Source organism: Cataglyphis hispanica, chromosome 12 (genome assembly GCF_021464435.1).
Source record: "Cataglyphis hispanica isolate Lineage 1 chromosome 12, ULB_Chis1_1.0, whole genome shotgun sequence".
Lineage (NCBI taxonomy): Eukaryota > Metazoa > Arthropoda > Insecta > Hymenoptera > Formicidae > Cataglyphis > Cataglyphis hispanica.
In genome coordinates this window covers 5,470,676-5,494,291 of record NC_065965.1, presented here as the reverse complement: position 1 = coordinate 5,494,291, position 23,616 = coordinate 5,470,676, and the positions used below count along the sequence as shown (strand labels likewise).

Here is a 23,616-nt window from a genome sequence, read left to right as displayed (position 1 = left end):
TCTGTTAAATTGCCGTTATTATCTCTGTTACAGATCACATCTCCCGCAAAACACAGGACAGCTGATAGAGTGACCTATCAACGTTGCGGTCATGCAGGTACAATGTTCTCCGGTTACCATATTATATTCAGTGAAACTAAAAAAGAACCGTACTTTGTCCCTGCTATCGTGTAATGTATAATATTTCACAACAATTTTTATTCAGTCGGTCATAATTATCTCCAGTAATTATCGCAATTTTGCTCGTCGTAATGAAAAGATATCCATAATACATCACGATAAATGTACATTTAAACGAATGGCAAAATAATGTATGCAATTGTGTCTGTATGTGTGAGTGTGTATGTAATAAAAGTATGAAATAATATATAAATATAACGGATTTAATAGTTGTCAATTTAACAACAGACTGTACGATCATGTCGATGACTTTTGGAAGAAAAATCTGCAAAAAATCTGCAACAATGAGCGCGAAGGCGAGAGAAACCGCGAGAGAAAGAATTGCGAGCGATCGTAAGATCATAAGGTGGCATAATTTGTGTTCGTGAGTAAATAAATCGCGATGAAAAATACACCGCGAATGCACCGGCGTCGCGCGGCATGATTAATTAGTAACGGAACCAGACGATTAAAATGCAGATAGCGTAACGCGCGCGCGTGCGTGTGTGCGTCGACATCGTGCGACGGGGTGAAAGGGGGGTGGGGACAGCGGGGGTGCATTACTCAGGAATCGTGCGGAGCCATCCGCTCTCGCACGTTTTATTCCGCCGTTGTCGGTGCCGGTAAATCAAGTCACGTGTCATTTACCCGAATACGTAATGTATCGCATAAATATACGGAACAGCGCGCGCGCGCGCGCATCCACGGGCGGGCACGCGGTGGGCGCAAAATTTTTTCCGCCTCCTCCCTCGAACAAAATCCCCGTCCCCGCAATGCAAATTTTCCTCGCTTGTCCCCCTCTTCATCCTCCCCTAGTTCGGTCCAACCCGAAAACCGCAATCCCTCATCTTTCCCTACATTTACTCGATCTGCAACGGCTGAAACGTAAACTTGTTCGTTCGCACCCGGACGGTACACGGACGGGATGTCCGTGCATTTTTTTTATTTTTTTCCCCTTTTGCTCCCCTCACCGTTTATACCTGCCATGACATCGAGCGAGATAAAATTTTCTGGTATTTCCATGGAAGAGTCCGACTAAAACTATACCTATCCGCGGAGTCGGCTAAACTGTAACTAGAATTAGCTACACGCGAAAAATATGTGTATTTTAATCATAGTTCGTATATATAAGTGACTACGACAATATCTTCGCGTCATGTAGAATGCATGTTTTATTTTGCAAAAATATCCATGGATTATAATTGCGAGGCAAAACGTGTAGAATATCGCAAAACAGCATCTCTGTCAGATTATCTTGAATAAAAGCAATGTGCGAAATAAAGTACAGTTGAATCCTACGCGGTTTCGAAAGCTTTAAAAAAAAAACTGAAATATGATGATACAAAATACTGAGCGTAAAATAATCCTCGACCACGAGCTCGCAGCATCTGCTCATTTTATATGCATTTCTTCATACGCAACTATTTTTTTTTTATTATTGACATATACATATATAAGCATGTTGTATATGATACAATTGACCGATATTTCTTGGAGAAAATTTGAGAATGTAACATATTACAAATGTAATTCGTAAAATCAATTTTGTTCTCCTTTCTTTCAAGCGACAAATTGAAAAACTCCAACCCGGTAAAGATGCATCGAACCGAAACTTCTTTATCTGAACAGGTCATCTATAAATAATAGACTTCTGAAACGGCGCAATGATGCGGAAACATCAAACTTGACTCAAGGACCTAAGCAATCAAACGGAAGGTGCAACTCGGGAAAGAGAAATCGGTACAAAATTATCCGCGTAAATTATTCACGGCATGAATAGACGAAAAACGAGAAAAATCGATGACGCGAAAAAAACGGAGAACCAAGCGCTGCACCATCTTCCGCACAGGCACAGTTTGAATGGGCATCCGAGAACGTATAGATTTTAAAAAAGCGTTGACGTTGATCGTGAGACAACTACTACAACTACTGTCAGTGTTAGTAATGGCGGCGTTTCGCCTTCAGCACTGAAAGCACGGAGGTTGCGGTCAGTACCAAAGAAAAGAAGGGCAGAGTAGAACAGGGGATCGAAGGAACGAAACTCTTCCTCCCTCTCTTCCTCTTAGGCGCGAGGAGAGGCAAGAACAGGGCCAACAACGGAAATAGAGGCGTAGGGAGGCTCCGCCGTCCCGCCTCGTCTTGATCAATACAGCCACGGCCTACTGCTATAGGTAACGTTTCGCAAGCCTGCCTTCCTTGCCTGCCTGCCTTGCTTCCTTGCCCGTGCTTGCTTGCTTGCTTGCTTGCTTGCTTGCTTTCCTCCCTCATCCCCGGCGAGGCTCTCTCGCTATAGATCTGTCTCTTATTCGAAGCAACACGCCTCGTTCCGCGTCTCCGTCTCTCGCGTCGTGACTGTTCTGTCTCGTTCTATCTCCCCCGACGCTCCCGAAAGGAGATAGGTATACGCAGCATCAACCTACCCCACGGGACATGGGCGACCGAGAGAACATCTTCCTCCCCTTCTTCTGTGCACAGCCTGTCGCTCATTTCATTAAAGAGGAAGGCATCGGATCGCTGCCCTTAAAAGCGCCGTAATGTCGGCACTCCTCTAGAAGGTACAACGACATTTTCGATCACACCGCTGCATGTCATCATGCAATATCATTTGCAGAATATAATTGAATTATATGGGCTAAGATTTTCAGATCCAAGATATTTCTTGACGAATTTGTAGTTTACTTTTCTGCTATTTATTAATTTTGTCAAATACCTTGATATATAATTTATAAAAAAAAAATATTAAAGATGAAATTTATTGCTAAATATAAAATACTTATATCCGAATTTGCATGAAAGATGTAATTTATTTTCTTAAAACTGAGTTTGCAAACAAGAAAATATTAAGACCATAATATTGAGACATCATCTTTAAATTAATGCAAAATCAAGAACACATCTAAAAATTTTGGATTGCTATGTCAATTAAACCTCGTGCATTGATGTAAAATATATATCTGATAACATTATCAAAAACGTAATATTTAAAATAAATTCATTATAGCAATTAGCATTATAAGCATTATAAAATAATTCTTGTATTATGAAAAACAATCAATGTTTTTAACACGTGGAAGTTATATATATATATATATATATATACAAGAAAAAAAATATTGACCATCTTTATGAAGATAATAATTATTAAAATGATTTTCTAAGTAAATAGAACTAAAATTTATAAATCTAGCTATATTAAACATTCTTTCTCGATTATGAAAATTACAAATACATGAATAAAATTGTATAAGACTTCACCTGTTCTCGCGCTGACGTACAAGATACAGCTCTTTACCATATTCTCCCCAATAACTGAATTAGAAATGATGAAACTTTTTTTTCGCTGACATGTTTCCTGCGCGAAAGATATATATACCGCCATGTCGGTAAGCTTGTAAAGGGCTCGTGATACGCTACGAAAGATACAATTATCTTGAAACTAAATATATGGTAGCGAATAGCATTATACGGCGAAAGAGGGGCATTTAGAAGGGAAGGAAACATTTCGAGTTGCCGGCATGCCTCGCGTGCCGCCATTGCTCGACACTCGTGACGGTCGCACGCCGCAAAAATTAACAATAGAATCCCGTTATACAGTTGTTACTCGCAAACCGATGTAAAAATAATTGGAGGGACCGGTTAACGTGTGCTCCCTCACCATTCCCATGTTCTTTCCATGCCCCTCGTTACATGATACCCGCGAGTCGAGAATGAACGCCGCCCGCTTTACCTTTAAACAACCCTTCATCCGAGCCCGGTTATATCAACGGTCAGACATGAAAGGAGCGTTCGTGTTTTTTTAGATTCTCTACTTCCCCCAAACCCCGCTTTTCCCCTCCACCCGCTCAACCACCCCATGTCTGCCGTACGTGAGCTTCCGCCACTGTTACGTGGCGGCTGACTCTTTATAGTCTTTTAATTAGAGCCACTTTGTAGAATGAGGACGAGAAGAGTTAGGAATGCCGACTGGGAAGTTCTTTAATTTGCTCAATAAATCAGCGAACAGTTCTCTGGCACGGTGCAAAAACGTTTATCTCACGTGCGGTTTTTTGGACGCTGTGATTCTGCGATTGTTTCCGATCGCACTTCCACGATTTCACGATTTCGCGATATTCCATTGCTTCGAGACAGCAAGGCAATCGACAAAATCGTTCCGCAAGAATTTTTAATAAAAAACTACACGCGTTTGAAATTAAAAATTTTACACATATATCATTCATCAGTTATCGTGTTGAAACAATAAATAGAATCCTTTACTTGATATTTTCTATTGCTTTCGTATGAATTAATATTTGACAGATCGCGACGATGGAACTAGATGTTCGGCCCGATCAATTTCGCGGGGAGAGACACGTTTCGCTCGATAAAGTTCCTGATTAAAGTGCTCGCGTGTAACAAAGTTTCATATAGAGTATCCATATGTTTCCAACTTAATCTAACTCGACCACGAGAAAACTTGAAGTTTTGCGGGATATTTGATCGCGCCCGCTGTTCTCTTCCAGCGGATTCCTCCTACCCTCGGGCAATAAATTTTTCGCGTCTACTCGTAAGCCGCGATCGGCCGCAAAATAATATGCGGCCGATTTGGCCCTCATGTTTGGCTGATCGGCGGCTGATTACACGTGTTCCGCGCCAATGGTGGGAGCGCATGATAAAGCTGGCGGATGGCCGGGGCAGAAGGCCAGACACAGCCTCAATCACCGCAACCTGCTGGTCAGCCTAATCCGCCATAGTGGCCACCCATTCAAAATCAATAGATAATTTCGGCCCCTCTGTACTACATCGTACATGCAAGGTGACGTACACGACACGCAAAGGAGGATATTTAACAGCGCTCGTTCTTTCAGATCAAGTAATAAAATTTGAGCAGTTAATCATCCTTGACATTACATAATATATGCCAAATGTCATAATAGAATAAAATAGCAGCAAAATTGTGTACATAAATATTATTTATAAAATAAAATAATAAATTTATTAATAATTAATAAAATATATATAATATTAAAATTTTCGTAAAAATACTCCAACAGACGCAATACGCGTTTTCCACCTTTTTAAAAACTTGAAAAAGTATACAAGTGTCAATAGAGAACAATTATTAATTAATACAAATGACATTCGCATTGCTCTCTTCTCGGCTAAGAGCGGCAGCGAAATGCCAAAGGTTATCGTATCGCCATATCAGTCACTCTGTATACAACGTTGTAGAACGCGGATCCTTTGCATCGTATGGATAATAACCGCGCGACATGTTTTGCTCACATCACCGAAGCATTAAGGCGCGTTTTAGCCCTCTATACGGCGGAGGCTAAGTCCGCCTGTAACCCCTTCGTCGTCTCCACCTTGCAGGCTAACGCCAGCGACGTTCACCCTATACGGTGGCATGAATATTCAGAACCTGTGCCTCGTTCAATATGAATGCCGTTGATCTTGCCGGCGAGCCACGTCTCTGTGCCGTTTGCGTTAACGCACATCCGCTAAGAGACGGACGCGGCCAAGCCCGTCGCGTGGTCTCAGATAAATAGTATTAACGACAAAGATTACCATAGCCTCGCTCTCTTGGTAAAGCGAGGCAAGCTCCTTCGGGATGAGATCTCTGCGTAATGCCTGCGTGAGCGAGACGAGGGAGACGATGTTCGCTCAATATGCTGCCTCCACGCGTACGGATAACTTCGTATGCGTGAAGTGTGGAAGTAATATCCCCAACCTTTCGAAGAATCTATCTCTCTGATGCTTTCAGTGAACTTTATCCCGAACTTATCGCGCGTTATGCGATTCACGTATGAGGGATCGAGAAGTCTGGCCGTGGTGTAGATGCTACGTGCTCACGGAGAAGCTTTTTGCAATTCTAGACTTTATTTTAGGAAGATGTAATTTCAGATTTTATTGAAAAAAAAATAAGAAATAATATTCGTTAACTTAGCACCCTCACAATAAAAAATTAAATTCAAAATATATGACATATTTAAGTTTTTATTTTATTGCTAATTTTATGCTTCATTTATTTTTATAAAATGTATGAGAAGAATATTCTAAAATTCACAAAATAAAATAAAATTAAAGAAAAATTGTCAAAAGTTATTAATAAAAGTATTTAAAATTATTTAAAACAGCGTTGTTTTAGATGTAAGAGCTTAAAACTTTTTCAATTAAACAGTGAACTATAAGCGGTATTAGATATTTCATCTCAAAAGCAAATAAACAGTTGGAAAATATTTTAATATTAAAATTGAAAGAGGAAGCAATTAACTGCATTGCATTGAATTAATGATACGATCGTTGCAACGTTTTGGATTATTGTTTAAACTCATTTCGTGAGCCAAAAGTACTAAACTGAAACATTTCGGTAATTATAATTTGAGTATATAATCAAGTTAACATTATTAGCATTTTTACTTTTGGTCATTTTACTGTTACAACGTTATTTTATTCCATTGACGCATCTATTAAAATTTACTATTTTTTAATTTATTTGCAGATCTCTGAAAATGATTAATTAATAATTAATATTAGTTTATTTATTGTTTGTTTATTCGTTATATATGTTTTTCGAGAAATGAGAGCATAATTTTAAATCAACAATTTTATCATATCACAATTTCCCTAACTAATTAGTAAAAGTAATTCAAGATTAGTATAACAAATTAGCAATAAATATTTAATTATGCTACATGTAAACACATTTTATAATTTCTCTCATCATGGAAATACTAATTTAACAAAGATTTAAAAATACATTTTATAATAAAATGTTGTTAAATCCAAGAATATGTAAATAAAATACCGCAATAATTTCATTTCCCTGATTAAAAAATATGATCGTAAAAATTCAAGCAGAAAGCACACGCTATTTTTTAATCTATTTAATATCATCTAATCACGCAAATATATATATATATATGTGCACTTTGTGTAACTAAAATAATACAATTCTATTAAAACGTATATCATTTTTCAATATGCTTGTATACATATATATGTATTATATTAGAAAACAAAAAATATATGTATATTATTTAAGAAAAAAATTGAAGAATAGAAAAAATATTTTTTTATAGGAGAAATAATTTTATAAAATTTTAAAAACAAAGTTGCAATGATATATCACCATCTTCCAATATACTCAAAAAGAAATTGGCATAAAAAGGGTTGGGAAGCACTGTTGTAATCGATGCTACAAGGACGTTTCAAAAGAATTGCGCAGTTGGTGCTGTAGGGGTTTCGACAATGCGCGTGCGACAAAAAGACTAAGGAAAGTAGATGCATAGCGAATGATGGAAGAGAAGTCAGAGATTTATGCAGGTGGATAGGCGGCAGTACGGACAGCAATGCGCCGCGTTGCTTTGAGAGTCGACCCCACCCCTGACACCGCGAAAGTTCAATCAAGCTAAACAACGTTTCTGTCCGGCCGTGCCGGCCAAAAAGCGAACTGCCGTTCACGGACGGCCAACTGCGGCAGGCCGGGCTGGCTGGCCAGCCAACCTTTCCCCAATGTCGGTCTGGCCTCGCACCAACTTCAAACGCGTATGAAATCGCGCTATCGTGCTAGCGAGCAGCGCGTGGCGGCGCTCACGGGACCGAACGAATTTTTATCGAGTATCCGAACCTCGCTCCCCCATCCCCAAGAGAGAAAACGAATGATCACACTTCGAAGACATTACCGAAGAATTGCGGACGATAGAAAATGCTAGTATGGAAAATGTATATTCTGGTTTGGATTATAGACTCGTTTTTCTGATAATAATTTGTAAAAAGCATTATAAAGAAATTATGAGGATTTTCATCGTCCATTATGATCAATAAGATAATCATTAAAGAGAAGAAGAATAATAAAATTGAAGGAGCAGCTAAAAAAAAACAAACTTTTAAATTTCGAAGAACCTGTATAATATTAAATTAAGTTATATTAATTATTCATACATACACACACATATACAAATTTGATTTATTAGCTATATATCTGCAACTCTTGATAAAGTACCCTCAAGATGATTAAATCGATGTCACCAGTCTCACAACTATCTGTTCATCTCGATAGTTTATGAACGTCCTTGGCAATATCTTTGATCGACCCTAACTATTCGTCATCGATTTCGTAGACAGACAGGAATGGCCGCTTGCAGATCACCGATTTTGACAGTTGATCATTGTAGTAGGTTCGAGACACATTGATATACGACGGGTACTTGCTTCAATTCTACACAGAATAGCATATAGCGAGAACCAAAGGCGACGATGGCAGAACGGACGGCAGATTGATCGGAGCCAAGGGTAGTTATGTCAGTGACGTGAGTTAGGGGGAAAAGAGAAGGAGAAGGAGGAGGAGAAGAGCTTATGGGTTGACTGGGGTCGTCGTCCGGCTTTACTCCCGTACGTGTCCTTTATCCCGTTTCCTCGTGCTTACCCGTCTCTCTATACGTGCTCATCATCATCCTTTTCACTTAACCACATTGAAATTATATTTTTATATATTTAAAAATAATAAAATAAGATTATAAGTAACTTTTTTTCTCACAACTGATTATTTTTCAAGAATAATATCGAAAAATATAAAATACAAATTCATAAATTAAATTCGAAAGCATAAGTTCCATTATTGACATTTCGATAGTAATGTACGATATATTTATATCGCGAACACGCGCTGACAATGATAATGAAATCGAACGCGTGCGTGCCCGAGAATATCCTCTTGCCGCATTAAAACGTGCCGCACGAATGTCGTGTGCCGTCGAGAAACAAATAGGCGGTTCGGTACCATTTGTTTGAGAGCGGCGTGTGGTGGGTGGAAAAGTTTGAAAGTGGAATTGAAAGCAAAGCGCCGCGGCACGTAAACCGTGTTCGCCACTTGCAGCCGCACACCTTGATTCGTAAGTAATGTTTGAGAGAAACGATTCAATTCGTGCGATCGACATGCGTTGTACGATAGGATCATATTGTTCGTTGTATTCGCGATTCAGTAAATTACGAGGAGTCAACGCGCCGTTATTCGCCTCTTTCCCCTTAAGATAATGCCTAGTTTCGCGATAAGAGAAAAATCTTAAAGGAGGGAGGCAAGTTTCGCTTTTCCTTTTCTGACTCTAATTTTCGCCTCCTTTCGTTTAATTCCTGATCTCTCTTTTCTGCTTCTCGTTTTATCTTGATTAAAAGTATTTCGTTCCAACCTTCGTGCTCTGTCTTTCTTCTCTCTCCCGATTGCTCCCTATCCCGATTCTAAGCTTTATTTTATTTCCTCCATTATTTCCACTCTTCGTGGGTACTACCCTCACGTACATTCCTCCTCATTTTCCACCCTCACACGGGATCACGCGTTTTACCAACACGCGCGTCGTCACCTACATCTACGCGCTCATACACAATAGCATCAAGATCCCTTTTCTCAGTTAGGTTGCTGGTCCTCTGAACGCTGGCATTATTTTGCTTCGTCGCCCCCTTTGTTTCGGTCCATTCTATTGAACTGCGGGCGAGATAATACGTCCTGCGCACCCTTGCGCCCGACACGTCGCTTCGAAACAAACCCGCATTCTCGCTTTCCAATAATTTCGCAGTTTTATCCTAACACCTCTACCAACCTACTTATCTACAGGACCCATTACATCCCTCGCGACGGAAGAACAATTCCGCATTCGAGCTCGCGAGGATCGATATTTATAACCCCTACGCGGTAAATCCCATATGACACGTAACGCCCCGTGACCGGTCACGAAAGTCTCACCGAGCTGTTTTCACTCTGCTAACGTCGAGATCGATTATGCAAGGGATGGCCGAGCATCTAGGAAGGACGAGAGGGGAACGGAGGGTATAAATACGAGCGTGCAACTTCCAGGATGTAAAGGTCGAGGCAGCGCCGGTATTAGCTAACCACGGGCTTATGTATCTCGGAGTAAATTCCGAACTGCGAGGCATCTAGGATAATATTATGCTGTGCTGACATCTTTGGTGTTAGCCAGACCGTCCGTTACACAACATCAAACTACCAGCCAAACCTCCTAGCCTTCCTTTACCCTTCTCCCATACAGGCGGAGCCCAAGCCAAGTCGATAGCCCGCCGAGATCCTGCGGTCACCCCTTACGGGAAAGGCCAAAGGAGTTGCTTGCTCTGTCCATCTCCCTTCTCCGACGGAAGCGAGACGGGGGGGGAAGGGAACGAGCGCGGAAGGAAGAGAAGCCGAAGAGAGGCAGAGCGTGACCTTGCCAGAGAAGGCTAGGAATGACCAAACACTACACCTTAGCAAGGCTCTGTTACGAAGCTTTCAAATTACGGCACAGTTCCGTCCAAGAAGCCAGAATTCGAATTAATGAGACGAGCAACAGAAACGAGCACACCTGAGCTTGGTGTATTTTGCTAAACGACGCGGCGAGCAACTGCAACTACAACATGAGAACACAAAGCGGTCTTGTTTTCCTCTAGTTGCAATGCTATTAAATCTAACAAACTCCTCCTAACAAAGCGTCTTATTCAGCCTTTGTTAAGTTTCATATCTAAATAATATATCTCAGAAAATTAAATACCCGAGTTTTAAATATTAAAGCTCGTTTAAAATAGCGTTATCATCAGAGAGACTATAAAATTTCAAAATTATTTATGCTTGTCACCTATTATTTAAAATAGCAACTGACCGGCGACGGATAGAAATAATCAAGCGTTTGCCACGCAAGAGAAAAAACGGTATGCATATATGAAAACGGTCTCGTGTATTTCTAATCTCATTTTGATGTCGTTCAAATTTATGGTCGCAACATAAATACCTCTCGTACTCCACATACCACGGCCAGGGCCTTCCTATACGTAAAGATATCGAGGTATGCCTATTCAAAGATGAAAGACCTATTTACCGGCATATTTTATAGTACATAAGATATACTAGAATGCTACTGTATATAGGATTCCTTTAGCATCTCTGTATAAAGAATTTTCCATAAAAGTATAAAATATATCAAACTTTATGATGTATAAATTCCAAATGGAATATTACATATCCTTAGTCAAGGTATATAATATCGTAAAATATCATATTTATTAATATAAAATAACGCGCTCCTCGTATGTGTGTCCGTCTAGATTGACTATTCTCAATGCAAACAGAGAACAAAAAGGCTACCAACGAACCTCGAGCCGAGGCGCTACAAAAGTTGGCAGCGGAACACTCCCAGAGGATAGTCGGCATACAATATTTGAAACAGAAAACCATCGGGGATGTAGCGCGCCACGCTATGCAGCTACGTTGAATGCATCAGCGTGTCCCACAGGCAGCCAGACTACCATCAAGTATGTATGGAATGATATGATTTTCGTTTAATTAAAACTGTAATAACTGTTCTCCTGTCCGCATTTCGCAACGCGAGTATTAAAATATATGGTGCATCATAGTTACCGAGACCTCGCGACTCGAAACGAATGAGAAACACGAGAAAAAGGGAGGATAGACACATCGCGCGCGCACACACACACACACACACAGTCGAACAAAGAGATGCATCAGATCGGAACGCGCTTGCGTTATATACGATCTTGTTCTCCCTTCTTTTACATAAGACATCTGTATCGCAGCCATACATGAACAGATTCCGGACTCACGCGTCTTATTTTGCACGGTTATACGTAAAACCGATATGCGCGAAATCTATCATATATCATATCTCGCGGATAAAATATAAAGGACGATATTTCCTCGGGGAATAAAATATGATTAAACGACCATCAGAGAAGTGATATCCGAAAGGAGAATGTTGCTCGACAAAGGGGATGGCTCAATAGACCAGGACGAAAACGAGGCTTTGTGTCGGCGGAGGCCGGCGAGTATGTGTCGCGCTGGAGGAAGAGAGGAAGGAAGGCGACGAGAATGGAAAATAAACGTAGCGATGATGCCCTGAGTTTGAAACAATTAACATAACAAAGCGAGGCGTGCCGAGCGGCGGGGGGGGGGAAGAAGAGACGGCCAGAAAGGGTGGATACGTGGAGCCAAAGGCAAGGGGGGGGAGGGGGGGAGAGGGAGAGGGGAAAACACGGGCGCGTTTCTCTTGAGATTTTGGCACCGTTTCCACCGTCGACGGCAGCCTATTCTAACTTGTGGTATTCGAAAACATTTTCCCCGACCGGCGTAAACGGATCCGACGTGAACAGCTGAAGGGCCACACGGCGTGAAGAAAACTTTCCTCCGTCACCTGCCGTTGTCACAGTTTTACGGTTCCGCTATAACACGCGATATATTATCCGAAAAATGCAAGACATTGACTTATTCCAATCGAAATCTTTAATTTAATCGATGCAATAAATTATTATCACGCTGAAATAAATATCGCAAATATTTCCATTCAATGTGAAAATTTGCGTATTGGATAAAAACTTTTCAAATCCTCGCATCTTCTTTTGTATATTTATTAATTTGTATTTTTCGGTAAAGAGAATATCGGCAAAAGGATACTATAAATAAAAAATTACAATACTTTCGCGACGAGTACTTCTTTACATGCCTTTGAATATTTATGTCGAGAAACTAACGTAATATACCTGCTATATACCGTGAAAATTTCACTTCTTAGAAAATGACGATGAAATGCAAATACTTTGGAAGATGCAATTTTTCGTGCTTTCCGTAACATTAAAGAACAATGTAATCTGTTTGTCGTGTTATACATGCATCACGTCGGCTCGAGTGAGAGAGAATTTTTCAGCCGCTATGTTTAAAAGCGGGTCGATTCACCAGCATCTTCAGTGTTCTTCATCATTTTCCCTCGCAAGTGAGAATAGTACGGCTTATTTGATTAAGGCGCATTCAAAGCGTCATGCATATAATCGTATAAATTGCTTTTAATGTGTGAGAGCTCTCGCACTCGTGTTTGCGTGGATAAGAGACTCGCACCCTTCATTCGTATACTTTTCCAAACTCTGCTTGTTTTTCACAATGCTGCCGTAAATATGCACGATATCTCAGTCTCGCGTAAAAATAAATAATTCTTTCATTAAAAAAAAAAATCACGCAATATAAAAAAGAAGAGAAAGAAAACTTGTAGACGACACAATTAATATGATCAAATAATCATTCGTTAATCTTGTTACTTCTAAATTAAGCTTACCAAAGGAGTAACACCATGCCCGTAAGTCTAGCGTGAATAATGCGGCGCGCGTGACTACGATAAATATTTAACCCTTCTCTTACTTCTCCTTCCGTGCGAGACTCAAAGAGTTTATAATGGCGCAATCTTGCGCTAACATTTGCGACATATTGGCGTTCAAGTAGCATTCAAGTAACATTCGCGTGATAATTTAGAGTTATGTAAGAAGGTGATATTCTCATACAATGAATATGTATTTCTATATGCAAACTTAATCCATAAGAAAGATGACAATGATATTTCAACGTGTCGTTTTAAGAACAAATCAAATCTCGGAGAAGAGAGAGAGAGAGAGAGAGAGAGAAAGAGATGTCACAAAAATATCTAAGAAACATAACAACTACGCGCGCGCGCGCGCGCGCGTGTGATGTGTGTGTATATGTATGTATATATATATATATCGGAGATAAAAGTTTAGAAAAGCAACATGGTATAAGCAAAAAATACTTTACAAGAAAAATCGTAAAAATGTGACGATACACAGTGAAACGCGCGTCATGACTGACTGTACACTGCCCTTATCTACTTTAATATCGCTCTCCCTAAGTAGAACGCGGCGTTATACGCTCAGACGTAACTGTTCCCGTAACACACTTCTATGAGAAGTTCTCTCCGAGAACTTTCACCATATTACCCCAATATCAGTCGTATGGTTTAGAATGAGGTTAACAACCATTCAGCGAGGTATCATCCCTGGCGCCGAGAGGCACGGAGATTATCGGCCATCAATCTGATTTAACGTCATTTACGCAAAATAATAGCGCGGCATATTCAATTGATTACATAGGCTTCACGCCTATATACAAGTAAATCGAGCACGCGCGTTTAGTCCGTATCGACATATGAATTATATTAAAGATATAAAATATAATAACATATAAAATAAGTGTGTGCCCCGCGAGATTTGTATCAGCTCTTACAAGATATTTTTCGACAAATTTAGCGTTAAAAAATATTATAGAGATGGAATAGAGAGAGAGACCCGGCGCGTATTATTTAGAAGCGGAACCGTTGTGTTATCTTATTTCGAAGTTGCAGTTTCAATTCATCTCCTGTCGCCGACTTCCGTGACCACGGATCCGTAAATTAACGGCATTTCGGACGCGTCTTCGATCGCCAACCATTCATAAATCTATCCGCCGTATCGCTCTCGTCCATTAGCATCTCGTCGTGCGTAGAATCGCGGCGAGGACAGCATATCCTGCAGTTTGTCCTGGTATCACAGTTTGAGTAACACATCGCGCGGAGGCAAACCAGTAGTCAACATTGGTGGGAAGTATAAAATGTCAATACGTTTACCGGCGGGCCATTGTTGAGCTTGATCTATGTTTATGGGCGTAACGGCGTAGGTCGCCGCCGCCGTTGCATATACAGTGCAACGTAGCGCGTAGAAAGCGCGCGAGAGTATCTCTTTCCGTAATGTTCCGGCCGTAATAATACAAAGGCGGTCCTCGGTTCCTGCTCGTGCTCGCGGATATATATGTGCCGGCATTTTGCGAGCGTATACGCGAAACACTTTGACACGCGCATACCGAGGATTGTTACGCGAAATTCGGTAATTGCTATCTCTGCCTTTCAGCGTCGCAATCGCCGGCATGTTCGCATACAAAAGAAAATTTAATTAATTCGATTACTGTAACTTACGCAGCTGGATAATATGCAGAAAATACACACTATTGAGAAATATTTGTAGTTATTAGAAAATTTATTATCTATATGCAAAGGACTATCTCTACCTCCTGCAAAGTTGTCGATAAGAAATTATTTGCACAAGACGAGAAATTACCTCCCCTCGTTTGTACGCTGTCTCATATCCAAGTGTGTGCTCGCTATCTTATGCGCACGTGTCCACGGACGTGTGTGACTGTGTGTCGGTGTGCGTACCCGCGCCTGGACCATTGCGATATCGTTTGCGATAATGCATATGCCTCGTACAAATCTCCCGTTCGAACGGTCATCCCCCAGTACACGCGTAGTTACAGCGATGATTAGTCTCCCTCGACTTTACACATTCACACATTAATACCACGACACAAGTTAGTTCGTGAGAATAATAATCTTCTCAATACATTAAAAAAAAAATTTTTTAAAGTTGAGATAATAGAACCGTCTGGTGGATCATCAAATGCATATCTCGTGGCGTTTGAGTATTTTCTCAGCTCAGATTATTTTCCGTCTTTCATTCTCGACGCTATTCGACACGTAAAGGAAAATTGTCGAGCGTAGAGAAAAAAAAGAGTTGTAGATCGAGTCGCTCGTTTGCTTTGTTCGGTATATCGCAAGCAAGTTCGACGAAATTGAGAGGGAAAGAGACAAAGAAAGAGAGAGAGAGAGAGAGAGAGAGAGAGAGAGGAAGGGAGAGAAAGGGTTTGAGGTGCCAGAGAGATTCGCCGGGGGAATGAAACCTGATTTAGGACTGCGGTCCAGAAATCTCCCAAGAGACCCTCCGGGCTGACCACCGCGCACTCGCTTCGCTTTCCAGTGTCCCTCCGAGTGCGATCCTCGCCCTCTACTACTACTACTACTACTACTACTATCTTCTCTCCACCGGCTCTTCGGTGTTCCACGTCCAATGTCCCCCGTGTCCCTAGACGCCAACAAGTGCGACTCTTTACCAACATCGCGTCCGAAATGTGTCCGGAGTATCAAAAACCGCACCAAGTATTGCAGCGAGATACGTAATATAACAAAAAAAAAAAAAAATGTTTAACCGCTTCAATAAAGGAAATAGCGTAGAAAGATGACATAAATGAAATTAAATTTTTTCGTCTATATGAGATACATATTTAATATTTTTATTAAATAAATACTGTAACGCAGTACTTGTATTTTTAATTTTGCGGAGTTAACGAAAATAAGGTCAATAGTATAAACTTGATTCAATGTTTTGTTTCATTTAAACCAAGTATTTTCTTTTCCTCTTTTAGAGAAAATATTTTGGAGGAGTAACGGAAACGGGAGCAAATTTTAATACAGAGAGACAATTTCGGCAAGCGAAGAATTTTCATTCGATACATTTATTATATAACTTGTTTGAAACTTTCCTTTGGTTCATATAATACCTAGATTCGACTGCTTTTATATCGAGTGGCTTCTCGCGAAACATAGAACGGAGCGCAAATCGGCCGAAGGCAAAGTTTCAGACGAGAGCTACGGGAAAGAAGGGAATAAAGCGGGGAGGAAAAAGGAGGAAGGAAGGAAGGAAGGAAGACGCTCCTGGCACAGCCTGGCGTGTAGGTTACTACGTGCCTGCTCGCCGAGGCATCCCGTGACCGTGGTCTGGCTTAAGATTCGGGTCAGGCTGTAACCTGCCTCGATTGCAAATATAGGGAAACACTCTTCAGAGCGCTGCCAAAACCAAAACTCAAGTGGCACCGAGTGCGGAGTACGCGACGCGACAAAAAACATGGAAATTTAATCGACTTTTATCACGACTTTTTCCTTCCTCCTATCCTGCGATTTCCAGCGCGCGTATAACTCATTGGAAAATCCGTGAACCCACCAATACCATTTCAAAACCGAAGAAGATTACCACGTCGTTCAATCTGATCGGAAACCCGTAACCTTTAAACTTTTCCCACTTCGCTCGCCGGCCACTTTTATTTCAAAGCACGAGTTTGACGGTCAAAGAGTTATGAGCAGTGTGAATACTTAACGATTGTCATTAGTAAATTAGTCGTTAGACTTTCAATGCCTAAAAACTCGTACTTTTAATAACAGAGCATTTCTACAAGTATAATATATGTGTGTTTGTGATATTAAACCAATGATTATATCGATAAATTATAGTTATCGCAATAAACGATACCTCGATTCGTAAAAAAAATACGCGTTTCGCTTAAAAACGCTTAAAACATGCAATGTTACGGAAAAATAGCACACCCTTTGTCACCGGATATGAATCTTATTGAGCATACTTGGAATATGCTCTCACGGCGGCGCAAGAATGCACCCGCGAAAGCTCGCAGCTGCAGTCACTGAAGAATGGGCCGACATACCGCGAGAAGTTCTTCGCCATCTTTTTTCGAGGCTCGCGCCGTCATGTAAAATTGTGGAGGTAGAAAATGTAAAATTCGTGCGAGTCGGCGGATATTAAAACGAGGATAGCCCGCGGAGCATAAATCGTGTCAAGTATCTACGCAATAACTTATATCTTCATTCATTTTCATCTCCCGCGCGCCCTTTATAAATAGATATACAACAAGCGATGCAAAGTAGCTGCCTTCGAGAAAAAAATAACGTCAAGTTCTCTCAGAGTTTAAATCCAATTATTCAATTTTAAATTAATTTTACTTGAAACAAAATTAAAGGAGTAAACCTATAAGTAATTTCGAAAATTTACCGTAATACTTACAAATACATCTCATTCAGTAAACTCATTATCAAATAATCAAGCGTAATGAAATTTTCTCCTAATTTGGAAATCATTTTTAAATATAGAAAGAATGCTACGTTTCAAATTTTATAAACATTGGAAATGAAAAAAGATGTGTGTGAAGAAACGATGCATCGTATATGTATCGCAGATATGATAAACTATCGATCGAATTGCTGAAAGTAATTTTTCTCGATAATGTTCGATACCTGGCTGATAGAGATAAAGATCCGCGGCGCGCGGCCACACAATCGCCGAGCGCTCCACGCTGCCTGCTTGATTCCGCGTGCTTGCGGATCCCTGGAGTTCTACGAAGAATCGCAAACCACGAGTGAGCCGCCGTACCTCGGTGTCTCGTAGTCACAATTGTACTCGCGAATCGTTATCGCCTTCACGAGTCCTCGTCGTCCCCTTCAACGGAGTCGCGATGATGATTCGTCGTCATCCCTCACTTTCTATTCGCGACATGAACGACTCATTCACAGGGATGCGTGGTCGTGGTCCCGCACAAACGACGCTTGTCCTCACAAGCAAACACTCACCGACGGTTGACAGTTGACGTTTGCGCGGATTATGTCGAGCGTGCCCGGGGGCAGCATAAATACCGCGTACTATTTACGAGCGCGAGGAGAATCCTCCTATTGCCGCGTGTATAATCACTCACGACCAGTTCAAACTTACGCGAGGGTCGCGCAATCACGAGCGCCGCCGACCACGTGAGCTAAGAGCGATCCGATTCAACTCCACGTGTCTTCGGAGGAATTCGCACTTGGAAGGATCGCTTGGACTGACTGGAGAAAAGCGTCGAATTAATTCGCGTGACACTACAATGGAAAAGCAAACTTTATGTCCTACCCGGAAGAAACAACTCACGGTCTGAATCAGAAATTTAACAACGTCGCGCGTCAGTACTTACGTTCCAACACAAACGCGAACAATAACATTAACAACATCACCATCAATACGCGGCAGAGGATCTGAGAATTTCGTCACCCCGGCGTCCCCGCAGTGAACGCTCCTCGTGCTAGGTGTTACTCGACTCCGAAGCGCTGATACCGCCGGCGTCGAGAGCGTCGACCGCGTGACTACCGACCGTCCTCCGCCTCGTCGTCGTCGTCGTACACATCAAGGAGAGGAAACCGCGTCACGCTTCGCAAGCGTAGCGGAGCAACGAGCGGACGCGGGGAGAAGGAGAACGCGTCGAGCTGACTCTGTCGGCGACAACCACGCGTCCTTTTCCCACCGACAAAAATCCGTAATCCGTCCGAAATCGCGTGTCCCGTTCGGATCACGGATCACCGACTAACAGGATGGGCGACGACAGAGCGAGGCAATGGGGGAATGAGAAGAAGGGGGCACGACGCGCTGCGTGATCCAGCTGATCGTTGCGTCGTGCGTCCTGCGAACGGCGATTTAACTCGTGCACTCCGGCAACGATGCCGTCTCCTTTGCCAAAACGTGGAGATGGTGTACACTGCGGTCGCTCTCCGCACACTGACGATAGCTGACGTCACGAGCCCACCACGCGGAGGTGGTCTTGCGAGCGACCGTTTCGCGCCGGCGCCCGCGGCGCTGCAATCCCTATAGGCACACACAGTGCCAGTTCAACCCTGCGCGCCGCTGTGTTCTCTCTCTCTCCCTCCCTCTCCTTTTCATCTTTCTCCCTCTATCAATTCTGACTACATATATATATATATATATATATATATATATATATATATATATATATCTCACCCACCAATACCACAACGGCTCGACTCGTCCCACCTACGAACGGCAGTCGAGTAACGGTTTAACCGTCGACGGAGGAGCTAACACCTAATGGGGTTTTACGTTACGTCACGTTGGGCACAGTCAAAGAGAGCAAACCCGTGCTGCTTCCGCATACTGGATCGATTTCGAGACGGAAAAACGGAAACCCGTGACGAGTAATTGATTGTAACGCATGTACATGTTACAGCTTTCAAGCTTGCCTGATCTAAGTTTAAGAATGAGACACGTTTCATGTGCAGAAATAATATATGAAAGATATGATAAAAAAAAATTATATATTAATAAATTTGTATATATTATTGGCTAAAAATTCAGAATTACTTTATAATAAAAAATTCTTTCTAAAAAGTTATATAATGGCATTATAACGTAAACATTATATTATTCATAAAGCAATAAGCTTTATTAAATAATATAAAAAAAGTTAAAAATGGATATACAATTGAGAAATGCAATAATATCACAAATGTACTTCAACTTTACGAATATATATACATATATAGTTATGTCTGATATGCGTAGTAATAGAAGCGGGATGTGCTCAGACATACCGAGTCTATTAACTTACTATCAACTTTTCTCCTTCTCTTTCTCTTTCTCTCTCCCCTTGTCTCTCTCTTCTCTCTTTCCCTTTATATATATTTATTACTATTGAAATAAATTTAATTAAATGAAGAAAAAGAGAAAGAGAAAAAGTATGTTGGATGATGAATATGTAATTCACAGATAAAAAAAGGAAAACAATTGGAATTTAATGGTAAAGATTATGTGTCCAATGACAATTTTACATACAAAATTATTAATAAAAGCGTTTATATATTAATATTAAATTCCATTGCATTACACAATAATTTTAATACATACACTTTAATTAACAATTAATCATTGTAAATATATTATATGTCATGTAATGTTAATATGACCGCATATATATTATGAATGAAAAATACATTTAATGAAAAGATTCAATGACATATATCATGTTGGAACGATAAAACACAAACTTGGTTAGTCAGACGATGTAATATTTTGTCTATACTGATTTGAAAACAAAGGGATAAAACCGATTGGCCGTTGGTCTTGCGGTATTATCCATGATCCTCAAGCTGATCCTCCACAAACAGGAAACCCAAGGCACGAAATTCCGAGGAGAAAGCTTGGAAGCCCTATCGGACCGCCGTTATGGGTGGAAAGTTTCGAACTTTCTTCCTAACTCCGTCAACTCCATAGGAACCGACGGAGAAATTCGAATCCGAGACGAAGGACCGACAAGGATAACACTACTCTGAGAATTTGCAAAAGTAGACAGTTCCGAAAGGGAAAAAGAGAGATAGAGAGAGATGAATCTATTTTCGAGCGTCGTGATACATATCTTTCTTGACATCTATATTTATGATATAAAGTTGAATTCTCTCGCTTGTTTTTAGAAATCTTCGATAAGCGATTTGTGACTATGAGATAATGTCCAGTCAATATAAACGGATTAAATCCGGGCGCCGATATAAACAACGATATTATAAGACGCAGGCTAGTTATGGGCAAGCAGCTCGGTTTAAACAGATGTCAGTCAGTATGTAGGTTGATGCAGCGTGCTGGAAGCAGAAATGTTGAGGGACTAAGGAAGGAGAAAGAAGGAGAGATAGGAAGCTCGCGAGAGAGAACAGCTACCCGTCAATCTCATTCTCGTTCTATCTCCATCGCTCAATCCCTCTTTCTCCCTCACTCACGGTCGCCGGTGGCGTTGGGTGGGCTGATGGTAGGAGTTGGATGGAAATCAATAGCCCTGAATAATGAACCCCAAGGCAGCACCCTCTCTCTCCTCTCACCACGGTCTGGAGCAGTCTCTCATGCATCCTCTCGTTCAAGAGCGGGAGGAAGAGACGGAGAAAGAGAGAGAGAAAGAGAGAGAATATAAGAGACGCGAGAATGTTGTGTCTCTTTCCCTATCTTCTTCCTCCTTCAATCTCCTTCGCCTCTTCTCACAACCGAGGCCCTACTGAACCCTTCTTCTCCTCGTTGCCCGAACGGAGGTGTTTGTGTCCTCTCCTAGTCCCCAACTTTCCGACGAGACCCCCTCGAACCCAATTCGGATAACCGACGGAAAAGGAGGAGGAGCAGGAGGACACGGAAAATGATTACCCTCCACCTCTTCCTCCCTTCATCTCGTCCTCCTCCCTTCCCCCCACGACGGATCGATGGTCGTCGAGCACCTTAGTTCGTGATTCTCTTGGATTCGGATCAATACCTACTTTAGCATTGCAATAAAATGGTTGGACAGGACGTTATGATAGCCCGCACTGTTTCTCTCTCTCTCTCTCTCTCTCTCTCTCTCTCTCTCTCTCTCTCTTTCTCTCTCCTCTTTTCTTATCGAGTACCTATCGAAAAAGCTATTTTGTCGACACTAAATTTATATTTGCGATTCTGTTCAATGTGAGATATCGAGATCAACGATGAGACGGCAGCGAATGCAGCGGCGAGATAATATACGAAGAGAAAACGTATATACGAAAATTGAGAAATTCGATTTCCTTCAATTGCGGGGAGACAAACGCTTATTGACGTAATTGCACTTTAATGCATCGACGTAATTGATCGTAGCGTTTCGAAGCGATGATTCGTACTACCGGTCTCTGATTTCTTCATCTAGCGCGCTTTCGATATACCGGTTAGTATAAATAGACCCGTCAATTTACATAGTCGTTAACGGGCATGCCTGGCAAACCCTTATCGGCTCCGTAGTAGCTCCTAAACCTCCCGACCTAGACAACGCGTTCTACGTTATTCCTACATCCTCCTTTGCGCTTCACTAACGCGAAACCCCCCGCACCTCTCCCTATATACTATCTTGAATCCTTATCCGCGGAACGAAACGCTTATTAAAGATCGATCGAGGATACCGTGACGTCCTTTATCCGCGTTATCGTATCGGATATATAACTTGGAAAGCCAGAAACGTTTGGCGCACTCGCCACATACATAATTGATTTATTGAAGAACCGTAGAATACGACGCCCATTGTTGTAAAGCGACACGTATTTTTATCGTGACTTTAATTCGATTGAATGATAAATATTTATTATAGTTTATTGAAATACAGGAAGAGAAAATTAAAGAGTAGAAGCTCTTTAAAAGCACGATTTATCGAAAATTGCAGTATATCTTATAGGAAATTTATAATTTTATTTATTATGTATAGTTATATATATATTCTTATGTATATCTATATGTACTTTTTATGATATACGCATGTCACGAAAATGTGCTTTTTAAAATTCCCCTCATTGAAGATTCGGATCAACGACGAGGCGAATGTTATCCTAAGCAATCAAACGGATCATGGTACCAGTCGTCTTCTTTTCCGAGAAAGCCAAAAGAGCTTGGGGCAAATCTACGGAACTATCCCTCGGTAAAGGCGGCCTGATAACGACTATGCAAATTTCATTTGGCCCGGCCCAATTCTTCACACACGGAAGATTAAGACATTAGACTAGCAGAGGCGAAGAAAGAGAGCGAGGGGGAAAAGCATGCTCTAAACTAGATAGTGAATATAGAAGACGATGAGAAAGTAAAAGAGGAGCCCCGCCACACGGGCGAAGGTACACTGACGTTCCTCCTACAGTCTCAATTATCTCGTGTCCTGAGCTATAAATCATTCTTGTGTGTGCGAACCTAAAACGACGACGCTAATATTTAACTTGCGCATGAAAATTCGGCCGCTCGCGTGCATCGTACAAAATAATTTCGGTAGATAATGGTTATCGCGTTTAAAGGGTCTAGTCTCTCGTACAGATATAGCTGTTGCTCGTGCAGCAAGAAGAGAATATATTTGTTAGTTTGCAAAAAAAAAACGCGATAGTATTATATTTTTAAAATACAGTAAACACACTATTCGGTGTTTAAAAGAAACATGCGTGTAATACATAGAAAAGTTGAGTACTTTAGCTCATTATTTTAATCTACGTACAATGCTGATTTACGTTTCGTTTATAACGATAAAAAATTGCAAAAAGTTTCATTCTTTATCATTTTAAATTTCGAAACATTTTACATAATTTGTGATTATACATATTTCATTTATATCAGTATATACAACACCACTTACGAATTTTCGAATCTTTGACAGAAAAGGAAAATTTTAATTTTAACTTTTGAAAAATCACATTCTCTCTATATACTTTGTTTATATTATTTTTA

General features: G+C 41.0%; 1 protein-coding gene across 12 annotated transcripts in view; it reads right to left on the bottom strand.

The window, feature by feature from the left end:
- LOC126853682 (CUGBP Elav-like family member 4) overlaps positions 1 to 23,616 on the bottom strand; it is a 567,269-nt gene that overhangs the window by 508,738 nt on the left and 34,915 nt on the right. For 2 of the 12 annotated variants that reach the window (XM_050599661.1, XM_050599672.1), the window contains exon 1: positions 17,859 to 19,084. The exons of 8 other annotated variants lie outside the window; for them this stretch is intronic. The gene's annotated coding sequence lies outside the window, so the exon portion shown is untranslated. Of the gene's footprint in view, positions 1 to 17,858; positions 19,085 to 23,616 lie in introns of those variants that run through there. 2 more of the 12 variants (XM_050599662.1, XM_050599675.1) reach the window with 2 other exon arrangements.